The sequence below is a fragment of the Leopardus geoffroyi genome, chromosome A3, assembly GCF_018350155.1.
Source record: "Leopardus geoffroyi isolate Oge1 chromosome A3, O.geoffroyi_Oge1_pat1.0, whole genome shotgun sequence".
NCBI classification, from domain to species: domain Eukaryota; kingdom Metazoa; phylum Chordata; class Mammalia; order Carnivora; family Felidae; genus Leopardus; species Leopardus geoffroyi.
This window is the reverse complement of record NC_059336.1, coordinates 111,648,898-111,662,202: the sequence shown is the minus strand read 5'-3', so window position 1 is coordinate 111,662,202 and position 13,305 is coordinate 111,648,898. Positions and strand designations below refer to the sequence as shown.

The window sequence follows — 13,305 nt, the reverse complement described above, 5'->3', positions numbered from 1 at the left end:
TCTTAAAATGAGTTATGGAATGTTACCTCATTTTTTAATTACTGACATTTTGTTTATGAAATATACAAGATGTCTTCACTCAAAATAAGGAAAAATAAGCCTTTAAAATAAGCCCTATATTTTATAGGGAAATATTTCTAAATTAAAGATTAATTTATAATGATTTTCAGTTTATTGAATTTTTCTTTTTCCTTGGATCTTCATCTAGAAAAAACGTCCATTTTGTTTGTATCCTTAGTTACGTTATTTTGTCAAGTCTGCTAACATAACACTATTCATAAGACTTTACTTTTTACTACATATGTGTTAATATTGTACTACTCATCTAAAGTTTATTCCTTTCATCTCTGCCCTCTCTTTCTTGATCTATCTTGTTATAAATGTTTTATTCTATCAGTTTTCATAAAACCTACTTTTGATTTTCTTGACCTTCTCTATTGCTCATGTATTTTCTTCTTGTAAATCTTCTGTTATATATTTTATTTCCCTTGTCTACGTGAATGTATTATTCCTCTTCTAACCTCTTGGGTTACAAAGCCAACACACTAGTTATTGTCTTTTTAACATACCACTGTCTCTCTATAAGTACTCCTTTTTAGCATAGTGTAAGTTTAGCAATGTACCGCTTTGTGAGTGCTGACACTGAGATCTAAGTATTTCTTTTTTTTTTTAATTTTTTTAACGTTTTATTTATTTTTGAGACAGGGAGAGACAGAGCATGAACAGGGGAGGGTCAGAGAGAGGGAGACACAGAATCTGAAACAGGCTCCAGGCTCTGAGCTGTCAGCACAGAGCCCGACGCGGGCTGGAACTCACGGACTGCGAGATCATGACCTGAGCTGAAGTTGGCCGCTTAACCAACTGAGCCACCCAGGCGCCCCTAGATCTAAGTATTTCAAGACTTCCCCTAGCTAATTATTTCTGATCCACAAACATGAAAAAAATGTGTTTTTAAATTTCAAACTTATACAGGGATATTTGATTACTTATCACTATTAAATTCTATTTTTATTCATGGATGTCAAAGGATGAAGTCTAAGCTATTGATTATTTGATAATTATTAAAGTTTATATTTGCTTCATATCATAGAAAAGGTTAGTTTTTCTAAATATTCTGAAATATTGTAAAGTATATGCATTCTCTAAATAGTGAATAGAAAAAATATGGTTTCACTCATGTGGAATTCAAGAAACAAAACAAATGAGCAAAGGGAGGGTGGGGAGAGAGAGAGAGAGAGAGAGAGGTGAACCAAGAAACAGACTCTTACCTGTAGAGAACAAACTGATGGTTACCAGAGGGGATATGAGAGGGGGAATGGGAGAAATTGGGGATAGGGATTAAGGAGTGCACTTGTTGATGAGTACTGGGTGTTGTATGGAACTGTTGAATCACTAAACTGTATACATGAGACTAATATTACACTGTATGTTAACTAACTGGAATTTAAATAAAAACTTTTAAAGAAGAAAAATATATACATAATTTTATATCTCTAATGATATTCATTCTATTAGGTTCTTGATGATGTTTGTTCTTCATTATTTTTCAATACCAGAGACGGGCGTGTTAATGTTTTACACTATGATTATATATCTATTCATTTGTATTAGAAATTTTGTATTTTTATGTACATATTGTGGGGATATGCAAGTTCAGCATTTTTGTACCATACTGATTATTTTATTTCCTTTGAATAATACACCTCTTCCTATCGACACATTAACTTAATTGCATGTAATTTCAACTTATATCTGTAGATTTATTTCTGCCAACATATTTTGTACTATGTATTATTACCTTTTTCTCATTTGCATCACTTGCATTAATTTCAGAGTTATTTATTCTCTTCCTAACGTAGTGTTTTGAAAATCATGCATTCTATGTCTTTTGATGTTTATTCACCTTTAAATGTTCAACAAGCATATTAACATCTAAAGTTGATTAATATTTCTATCTTTGCTTTGATTACATGGAATTCAGTATGCCTCAAAGGCCACTATTTCCATCTTCTGTACTCTTCATATTTTGGATATTATTATTATCATTATTATTAAATTAAAACTTACTTAGAAATAACTTCTATTTGCTAATTTCCTTGTAAAGCTTTATATTTTGCATTCCACTATGTTTTTTACAAGGAACATATGTGTCAAAATAAAAACAAGACCTTATTTCCATTGATGAAACATATGGAAGTTTTCAAACATTCCCCCATATTCTTTGATACTTCTTCCACCCGGTGTAATGGTCTATCTCCACTTACCTTATATCTGAGCTCTGATACTGATTGACCGATAGAAAACAGAAGTGAGGCATACCAGTTTCTAGGCCCAGGACATTAAAAATATAAACACAAAAATAATAAAATGAAAACAAAAAAAAATTGGCAGCATCGATCATCTCTTTCTTAGAACACTTGCTCATGGAACCCAGCCATCACTCTGTAAGAAAGTTAAGTAACCAACAGAAAGGATCAAATGGAAAAGAACTAAGGTCCCTAGCCCTCAACTCCTGTGAAGCCTCCCACAAACAATCAAAAGCAACTGTGGGCCAAGAGAGTGAATCATACTAGAAATGGATCAACCAGCCCCCAGTCAAGACACCCCAGCTGACACTGGGTAGAACAGATATGAACCTCCTTCACTGATTCCTACAGCCTTGGGAGCAAAATAAATTACTGGTTTTGTTTTTAGGCAAAAACAACAACAGATACTGTTAAGGGAACTAAAAAATAAACTATCGACTGGAAAGAGAAAACCAATCAGCAGATCGTATATCCAACAAGGGACTTGTATTTAGACTATATAGAGAACACTCAAAACCATACAACAAATAACTAAAATATTTAAATGGTAAAAGATAACAGATAATTCAGCAAGGGATGCATATGTAAGGCAAATAAGAACATGAAAAGATATTCAACATCATTTGTCATCAGGAGAATGCAAGTTAAAGTCACAGTGATACACCACTATGCAACTGTTAGAATGTCTAAGAGAAAATATAATTAATTAATATGATAATTTCAAGTGCTGAAAGGGAAGCAGACCAACTACTATAGAAAATCTGGATTTTATCTTTTTCTGAAGAATACTTATTTTTATTTTTATTTTTATTTTTAAGTAGGCAGTTAACTTGCTGATCTCAAACTGCAAAATGGTCTCCCATAGCAGCAGATCAAATTTTGGTTTATTTCTTTTAGCCTTGACTGGGTTGATTGGAGGCTGCCCTACACCGTATTATATCACAGGAGTCATCCAGAGACTGAGGCAGAATTCATACATAGAATTTGTGGTTCTATCTGTCTGACTGTCTCCTTTCTTGGATTATCCTCTTAAGTTTCCAGCTGCTATACTTGTCCTAAATAAACTCTGTTCTCTGGTTCTCCAAGCCAATAAGACTACAGATTTTCTCTTGGGTTTTTAGCCACCTCAAATGGTGCAAACTGGTGCAGATCTTTAATAGCCAGAGGGGGAAAAAAAAAGAAATTCATATTATAGCATTTCCTTCTTCAAAGTATTAACTTCCATACATTACCTTCCAGTTTTACTCTTCGGATAGTTTTTTTTTTTTTTTTTTAATGTTTTGTCCTCAGTTTATAATTGTGGGAGGGCTAATTTGGTAGATTCTATCTCAGCCATACTAAAATAGAACTTCAAAACTGTTTGTTTTCTATACCTGAGCCTTCGTCACTTTAGTATGATGACCTCATTCCTTTTTACTCCAAGTGCCTGAATAATATGATATTTTCATCTGAAGGAATTGTATCTTTTTAAACAAAAAAGTTCTGTTAGATTCTACAAACCTGCTTTGCATATTTTAAAATGCTTTAGCAAATCATTTGAAGGATTGTAAAATCTTGTATACACTTACTGTTCCAGACTTGCTTCTTCTTTTTTTTTTTAAGTTTTTTTAACATTTATTCATTTTTGAGAGACATAGAGAGACAGAGCATGAGTAGGGGATGGGCAGAGAGAGGGGGAGACACAGAATCTGAAACAGGCTCCAGGCTCTGAGCCGTCAGCCCAAAGCCCAACGCGAGGCTCGAACCCATGAGCTATGAGATCATGACCTGAGCTGAAGTCAGACGCTCAACCGACTGAGCCACCCAGGCGCCCCTAGACTTGCTTCTTAATACTCTCTACCATAATGGCTATTTTTTGTTTTTGAGAAATCACCGCTTTTAGATTCACGGTATAATTTTACACACCACCTCTCTGATGATTAGTCTTTCTCTAGTTAAAATGATACGTCAACATGATAAAAACCCATTTATTTGGTTCAGATATAAATATCCTAGCAGTAAGAATATTTCTCTTGTATATGCCCCCAATGAATATTTCTGTTTCTTCATTAGGAATTTATGACATTGTATTATGGTTTGTAGTAAGTGTGTCCATCTTCCTCAATACATTGTCCTCTCCTGGAGTAGTTATTTGTCTTTGTGCCCAAAAGCACCTAGTGGAATTTGTGCCAGATGACAACTGTCTGATAAATGACTATTTCCACATATATTCAGGCTGTTTTCTCCCATGAGCCTTTTAGCTAGGCAAGTTTCGATCTTCCTTCCAGATAGGGCTTATGCCTTTTACTAGGTACTCTGATATCACAACTACTGGCTTGCAGTCTACCCGTCTGGCTCTGATACAATGTTTTTCTTTGTTATATACTTAGGCATACACCTAGCCTCTGAAACTGACCAAAACATGATCTTTGTCTGGCTGCCGATATATAACTGTTCTAACCCAGAACTCAGCTTCCGCTGATGCAACAATTTTATTTGTAGAGTAGTTCAACACTCCCCACATCCCTCCAAAAATAAGACAAGGCTCTGGGAACTTTGACATAATCACAGCTCAAAGCATTAATAATGAAAGCAATCCATAGCCTCTCTGAGCCAATATAGAGCTTAAACACAGTTGACAAGTTTTTTTTTAATAGGGTGGGGTTATTAAGTCATCCAGGTATATTAAAAGGATTATTGCAATTACCATGTTCAGTCATGTTTGTTCTCTCAGTAGTTTTCTCATGTTCACACAGCCAGATAGGTTCTAATTTTTTGTTGTTGGTGGTGGTGTTCATCAGAGGTACTAATTGAATAATCAATGCTTTTGATTAAAAAAAAAAAAGCCTGTCTTTGTGTCATGTGAATGAACATTCACATTGTAAAGTGAATCATAGATATTTAAATCTCTGAATGGAGACATTTCTATGGTAGAATTTAACTCCCCTGGACAATTTAAGCAAAAAAGTATGCCATTTTCATTAAGTCACTTGAAGGAATTGTTGTCAGTGATATGAATGGCCCTCTCAGAACAGTGTGGTTCCTGGAGTCTAGGTGAGCAGGAAAAGACTGCATATTTTAGACTGGGAGGAGGTCAGAACACCTGGAAGGACTGACCTGGTGCTTTGGGTTAGGCATGAGAGTCAGTTAATATGAGAGCAGTCTAGTCAGTAGGGTGTAATTCCATCAGACAAGGGGTAAGTTCAAGAAATAGATTGCAAATATGGTCCTACTTATTCCCCTTCTTTGTCCACATACCTTATAATGTGTCCTGGTACATCTTTCCACTAAGAGGTGGAGGCTGTTTATCTATCCGTTTCATCTGAAATGACATTTGGACAATAAAATGTGGCAGAGGCAATACTGTGCCAGTTCTGAGCTTAGGCCCTAAGAGACTTCCTCTTCTCCTTACTATCTAGGAAGCCCAATAAGTGACCATGAGAACAACAGACCAACCAGTTAGATGAGAGATATACGGTCCAGTCACCCTCTGGACCCCAGACAATAGCCACCAAAATTCCAGAGTTCCTATGCCAACCTAGAGCAGCCATCCCCCAGCCATCCTGCCAGCTGATTACAGAGGAACGAATGAGCTCAAAGAAAATAAAGTGAGCCTGGTGTGGATTATCAGAACCTTCTAGTTGATACGAATAATTGGAAATACATAGGTACATGTATACATAAATACATAAATACATCTGTGTTCTCTTGCAGCATTATGGCTCTTTTATGTAGAAATAACTAAATCACTCTTCAATTCTCTCCTTAATTAGGACATGGAAAGCTGACTTGACTTCTGCACATATTGCAAGCCCAGCTGCATTTGGTAAGGTGAGTTTTTGAAGGAAGTACACAGATATAGGAGACTAGATTCATGCCAAAATCAGGTAGTGGGGCTGGTTGAGGCAGGTTACCTTACTGGGTGATTAATCTAAAGAATTATAGTGACAGGAGGGAGAATATACAGTATGGTAAGAAAGCAAATTAAGTATTTACTGAGTTTACCAAACTAAGTAGGTACATCATTTAGAAGTATGTAGCAAAGATAATAAAGGGAAAGGTAGATTCAGAATCCAGGTCCACATAAATTGAAGACTTTCTGGGTTTCTTTTACTGAAACTACATTCACATGGAACAAAAAAAAAATCACATGATTTTAAAATAAAGGCATACAATGATAATCAACGTATAACTGCTGATAATGAAGTGGGCAAACATAACAAATTCCTGTAGTCTGATGAAAAATTATAAAGATCAGCCTCAAGGTAATTGTTGAATATCATCCTTCATATAAAGATGAGAGTAGGTAACTTTGCAGAGTACTATATCTGAGCTGACTTTTCTTCACAAGCAACAGTGATCGTTTCATAAAGGTCCACTTAAAAGTACCTATTTGATATTCCTTTTGATATATGTTACATGCTAGCAAAGAGGGCTGGCCATTTGTTAAGGAGGGTTTTCTGACTATGGAATTATTTTCCTCCTTGCTACCCATGTGGCAAATCTCACTACTTTTCCTCTCAGCAACTGATCTTTTTAACTCTTTCTTGCCAATGATGAGATTGGCACCACCTCCAGTATTCATACGTATTTCAATATATCCGTTTCTATAGTAATTATTCCAGTCTTCTAGTCTGAAAGGAAGAGAATTGCTGCTTACTGCAAAAGAGAAAATAATCTTCTAGCTTTCCTTTCTATATCCCATCATTTTCATGACTTCTGAAGGAAATTTGATTTTTCTTCTCTACTGTTTCTTTATTCTTAATCTTCAAATGTGCAGATAACGTAGATGAGACAGATAATGTCATTTGCAAACTATTACCTTTGAAATGTCATCGAGCCTTTATGAATCTCCCTCATCCTGCATAAATGGGGAGAGGTAATAATGTCTACCTGATATGTCTGCTTTCTCCCAGAGTTGAGACCCTACAGGAAAAGGATGACACAGACAAATGAAGTAATTAAGGAGAACTTAATGAGGAATCAATTTACAAAAGTGTAAGCAGAGTAAGGGGAAAAATAAGAAGATATGACGTCACTTAAGCACTAGCATAAGCAGGGACATGTTACCTACCACCCTGAGTGTGAAGGCAAGAAAACAGTTACTGGAACCCAAAGACAGAGATGTTAACTGTAAGACAGTGCTACCTGAAAGGAGATGGAACAAATCTCTATGTTTACAGCTCTCACCAGATAACACCTATTTGACAGGTGACTTTATTTCCTTTCACTGCCCATTCAGCCAAGGGCTGGGTATGGAAAAGGAGATGCTTCTCACTGCCGCTAATATCTGGGTAACTTGCCATCTTTTGTTTTGTTCCCTACCTCTACTCACACGTCTGTAATTATTCACTTCATTAAAATCTATGCCCATGAAATATCTGGAATTCTGCAAATAAAGTGCATCATTGTATATTTGAAGATATTTCCACTTGTTCCATTTGAAGCATTTTTTTTTTTCATGGCGTTTTCCCTTTCGGTTTTATGATTGTATATTAGTTTTGCTCTTTGTTAATTCATGTGAGCACACTTCTTTTCTCCCTCCCTAAAGTTGAGTGTACCCCAGTATGAAAGCTGCTTTCAAATAGTCCATGGATATCCAATGCAGAAATTATTCTTTTGAAATCATGACTCGAAAATATTTATCTTCAGATCTGTCTTTGACTTGAGTGAGTCTTGAAATATGGTTATGACATATGTTCAAAGAATGTCTGTTGGAATACATGAGATCCTAACTTGTTACCATAACTTTGGATATTCTACCCTAATTTTGAATTCAACTTGTGCAAACTTGCATACATATCTCTATTATAAGGGTGATCATTTTATTGTAATTTGTCTATGATTATATATTTGTTTCCTCAGTTATTAAGTAAGGACCTCAAGGCTATTCTATCTAGTATTTCTATGAACTACAGTTTCTAGCACATAAGTGCTTAATAAATATTTGTTAACAATAACAATTCTAAAACTGTTCCATTAACTTCCACAGAAATCATACTCCCCACCATTTCTCATGCCTGCCAAATTTTTCTACGCACTCAAACTTGAAATATTGGAATTATTCAAGATAGTTATCATATAGATGCAATTAGTCACCAAATCATATTGATACATTCTTAAATGAGATGTGTGCTTCTTATTTTGTCTTTTTTGGTCATTTCCCTTGATAAAAAGTGTTACTGCAAAACATGTGGATTACTTCTTCGATTATAGGTATTTTTTTTTCATTTTCCTCCTGGAATTGCTGTTGTACCAAACTTTCTGAAATATTATGCATATTACATCATTCCCAGTCACTGGCTATTCTGCGACTGCTTTGAGTGCTGTGAAAATTAATGAGAGTCATTTTGAACCTCCGTAGGTGTTATGAGTCACTTCCTGATTGAAAATTGAGCTTAAAAGGTCATACACTCACGCATCCTTCCATGACTGGGTAGTAACAAGATTCTTCCTAAGTAAAATCATTAACGTTATTTATTCCATATTCATGCCCTAACCATATAATGAGATAAGAAGCAAGATTATTTATTCACATTACTTCCAGTAATCTTTAAATTACATAACTATGCAGGTATTATGCCTCTTACTAGGGATTTTTAATATTATACCTTATGTTTAAACTAAATGGTTTGGTACCATTTAGTAGAGGTAGAAATTTAAATATTTACCTTATTAGCAAAAGTATCTAATCAATTCACAAATAATAATCCAATACTAGATTTTTATTGCTACCTACTCTGTGCCTTGAAATCACTTTCAGCTTTTAATAATGTAACATTACAGTGTCTATTCAAGTAGATATTATCTCAGGATTGAACAGTATGTTCCTACATACTATAAATTTATTTTGATACTAATAAAAAACAATATCAAATTCCTTGTTTTTTAAGATAGAACAAATTATTACTTGAAATGCACTGCTTGGTACTTCACATAAATAACTGAAGTTTTAAAAAAAAGTGTATTACTTTCCTAGAAATTTTCATTTATAATATACTATACCTGAGTATCTAAATTTATATATATAAATTGATTACATAATTTAAGGTGGTCATAATGAGCTATTCTCAGTTGGTAACATGAGAAAATATGAATTTTAGATTCTGTTTAAACTTCAAGGACTATATTCTATTTCAGTGGATACCTCAAAAAAATTCACAAAAAGCAAATCACCAAATGCTCATGGTAAGATTGATAAATAAATATATATACATATATAATGAGGGACAGCCATACCTGGATAAGTGAGGAAATTTCTGTGACACAGCTTAGGAGAGAAATGAGTCTTTAGAAGTACAAGGTGCTTTATTGTTTCTGCTATATATTTTGGGAATATACAAAATACACTGTAAAATGGACAGGACCTGATGTATCTCTGTACTATGTGTCCACTATACAAAACACTAAGTGAATCAGTTAGGAGTAGAAATATGGCTAGCATTTTACCATCCAAGCTGTACTATGACATAGTTTATATCTGCCCAGAATAACACTCCTTCTATCTTAAAAGAACTTTGAATCTAAACTGACAAAATAAAAACAGAGAAAACACAAATATCCAATATAAAGGATATTGGAACAGTAGGAAATAGGGACATTACTACAGATCCTACAGACATTGTGAAGATATTAGAAAGATATTATAAATAAATTTATGTCAATATTTTAAAATTAAGATAAAATAGGCAAATTACCTTAAAAACTTACTAAAATGATACAAAAGGATATATAAAACTTGAAAAATCCTACACTTATTAAAGAAATTGAACCTGTAATTAAAGACATTAAATTTGGGGGGTTCCTGCGTGGCTCAGTCAATTAAGTGTCCAACTTTGGCTCAGGTCATGATCTTGCCATTTGCGGGTTTGAGCCCCACATTGGGCTCTGTGCTAACAGCTCAGAGCCTGGAGCCTGCTTCGGATTCTGTGTCTCCTTTTCTCTCTGCCCCTTTGTCTCTCTCTCTCAAAAATAAACAAAACAGTAAAAAGCATTTTTAAAGAAACTAAATTCTTTCTACTATGATGAATTCAGACAAAATTGACTTCACCAGTAACTCCTTTAAATGTTGCTCATGAATATAAGTCTTAGTAAACTATTAGCAAATCTAATTCCATGATGCACAAAAGTAAATAGCCAAGGTGCATATCTTACAGTTAAGAATATAAGCTTAAAAATTAAAAATAAAGTCATATAATCCACCGAATTAATATAAAAAAGAAGAAAAGTCATATAACCATCTAAATAGATGTACAAAAATGACCGAAGAGCAGCAATGTGCCTGATAAAAATTCCTAATAACCTTTGAATGAAATTGAGTTTTCTTAATCTGACAAGGAATATCTATAAATAAATAAATACATAAATAAATAAATAACCAACCTACAGTAAACATCCTATTTTTGCTAAATTATTGAACAATCCCCCTGAGATTGAGGAAAAAAACAAAAATATCTACATCACAGTTATTAAATTTTATTAATTATACTATATAATCTTCTCAGTAAAATCAGTAAGAAAATGTTCTAAATTTTAAAGGAATAAATCATTAGTTGCAATGATTTGCAAAAAGAGGTATTTATAATTAATTGCAATAAAATTGTTATTTGCAAATTTTTACCTATAAACTACATTTTAGCTTAAAAAGTAGTTTAAAATCTGAACAATCCATATAAACTATTAGATTCAAGCAAATGCAGAAAATTATAATTACCCAAGGCTAAAAGCAAATCCTCTTTTTCTATATAATAAAAACAATTATTTGGACAATTAAAAACCACATAGATTTATAGTAACACCAAAACAGTAAACACTTAGTAATAAATCTACTAAAAGAAGTGCCTGGCCTCTATATCAATAGCTAGAAAGCATTACTGAAAGAAATTCAAGGCCTAAATAAATTGGGGAATATACATGTCTAGGGATTAGAGAGTTTAATATTATACAAATGACAATTATTTATTGTCAACAAACACAATTAAATTGACAAGATTATTTGAAAATATATATGGAGATGCAAAAGGCCAGAAAAGCCAAAGGAATCTTGAAGGGAAGGAACAAAGTTAAAAGTCTTACAATAAGAGATGTCAAATATTTTTAAAAGTTAAAATATAATAAAAAGCCATGCGGTATTAGCTTAGAATGGACAAATAGATGACAAAGTTAGAAAATAAATTCTATAAATAGGCCAAAATATCATAGAATTTATGACAAAGTGTTCATTAAAACTCAGTAGAGATTGAATACTCTTTTTAATAAATGATACTAGAAAAATTGGTAATCTGTGTGGAAAAAGAACTTGGACCTCTCTTAGAGAAAATAGATAAAAAATCAATTTCTTATTAAGTGTACGTATAAATATGAAAGTTAAAAAAATTAAAAATTAAAATAAAGTATAGGAGACTATCTTCCTATCCCTTAGCTTAGGAAAATGTTTTTAAACAAGATGCAAAAGGCAGCAAACACAAATAAAATTTTAAAAATTTACTTTATCAGAATTCCTGTTTGTCAAATCACACAATTAAGAAAATAACGATGTTCATGTAGATTTCAAAGGAATATTTACAATATGAATATCCAACAATGACAAAATATCCACTCAAAGATTCAGAATATCCAGAATTAATTTTTATCTATCTATCTATCTATCTATCTATCTATCTAATCTTTCTATCCATCCATCCATCCATCCATCCAGAATATATGAAGAACTTCTAAAAAACAAAGAAATGGTAATAACCAACTGCCCCTTCCTCGGAATCATGCAGTTTTGCTTCAGTGAGAAGAATTTTAGCTGGGGATGAGAGCTATGCCAGTTTTTAACCCCTCCCTTAAAATACATACTTGAATTTTCACCTAAAGATTTCGAGAGAAGGAAATTGTATGTATAAACATGCTCTTATGGTCATCTTTAATTTTTTCTCTTCTGATAGCACTTGAGTTATCCAGGCCCACTTACGGCACTTTTCTTCTCTAACTAGAACTCTTGAAAAGATGGAACACAATAACTTGCAGAAAAACAAAATAAAAAACAAAAAACAACAAAAATGAGGAGGAGGGGAGCAAACTGGAAGAGGAGGAGGAAGGAAGAAGGGGTAAAGAAATAGGCCTAAAGAACCAAGAGGATTGGTATTTTGAAAGTTCTGTGAAATTGTTGTGTGAATTTTAGGGGAAAAAGAATATGCTTATGTGAGTAAACTCTCTTAGTAAACTTGGCCCAGGTTTTAAAACTTTGTAGTAAATACACTGCAGAAAATGCCTTCACTACTTTCTACTTTTTTCTGGCAACTTGCTCTTATCTAAGTTTCTTGTTCACTGCTATTACTAATTTATGAAGCTGAACCATCAAACATCCTTGCCTAATGTATCTCCAGGGAGGTCTCATTGTTTTTCAAGTTCACTGTGACACTTTTAACCTCTTACTCATTATGTTCTCTTACCCTGTCTTAGTCTTAAATTTAGTTTATCAACTAACTCTGTCTAATCCTTACCTGTTTTGGATTTAGAGTCCTCCTTATGATGCACATATTTAATACTTGATAATTTGCATTGTTCTTTATTTTGTTTTACCAAAAATACACCACATCCAATATCCTATAATTTCAGCCACTTCATAAGGCTTTACTATATGCTAAATATTTTACCTGTGAATCTTAAAAGAATGTATTCATCATACATTAACTTTAACATTAACATCAAACATTAGCTATTCTTTATCCATTTCAATATTCTCTTTTCTGTTTTCCTCAAGGTTTTAAGTATTTATCATTTCAACATAGCCTCCCCTGATACATGAAAATACATATGCTCTTTCAATATACTTTATTGAATCTGTACATTAAAACTGTTGATTTAAGAGAGCCTAATAAAAACAATAAAATGATATAACATTTATTGAGTTTCTTGTGTCAAAATAGCACATTTAAAAATATTCTTGGATAGCAATATTATTCCACTTCTTGTTTTATTCCACAGCTCAACCTGGCAACATTTTATTTACAAAAGTATTCCTCCACTTACA

At 33.2% G+C, this 13,305-nt stretch overlaps 1 long non-coding RNA gene across 1 annotated transcript; it reads left to right on the top strand.

The window, feature by feature from the left end:
• Nucleotides 1-5,847: 5,847 nt before the first annotated feature.
• LOC123579737 lies at nt 5,848-12,916 on the top strand. Its single transcript, XR_006702929.1, has 3 exons — nt 5,848-5,953; nt 6,059-6,116; nt 12,266-12,916. It is a non-coding gene; the product is annotated as an uncharacterized LOC123579737 (long non-coding RNA).
• Nucleotides 12,917-13,305: the final 389 nt, after the last annotated feature.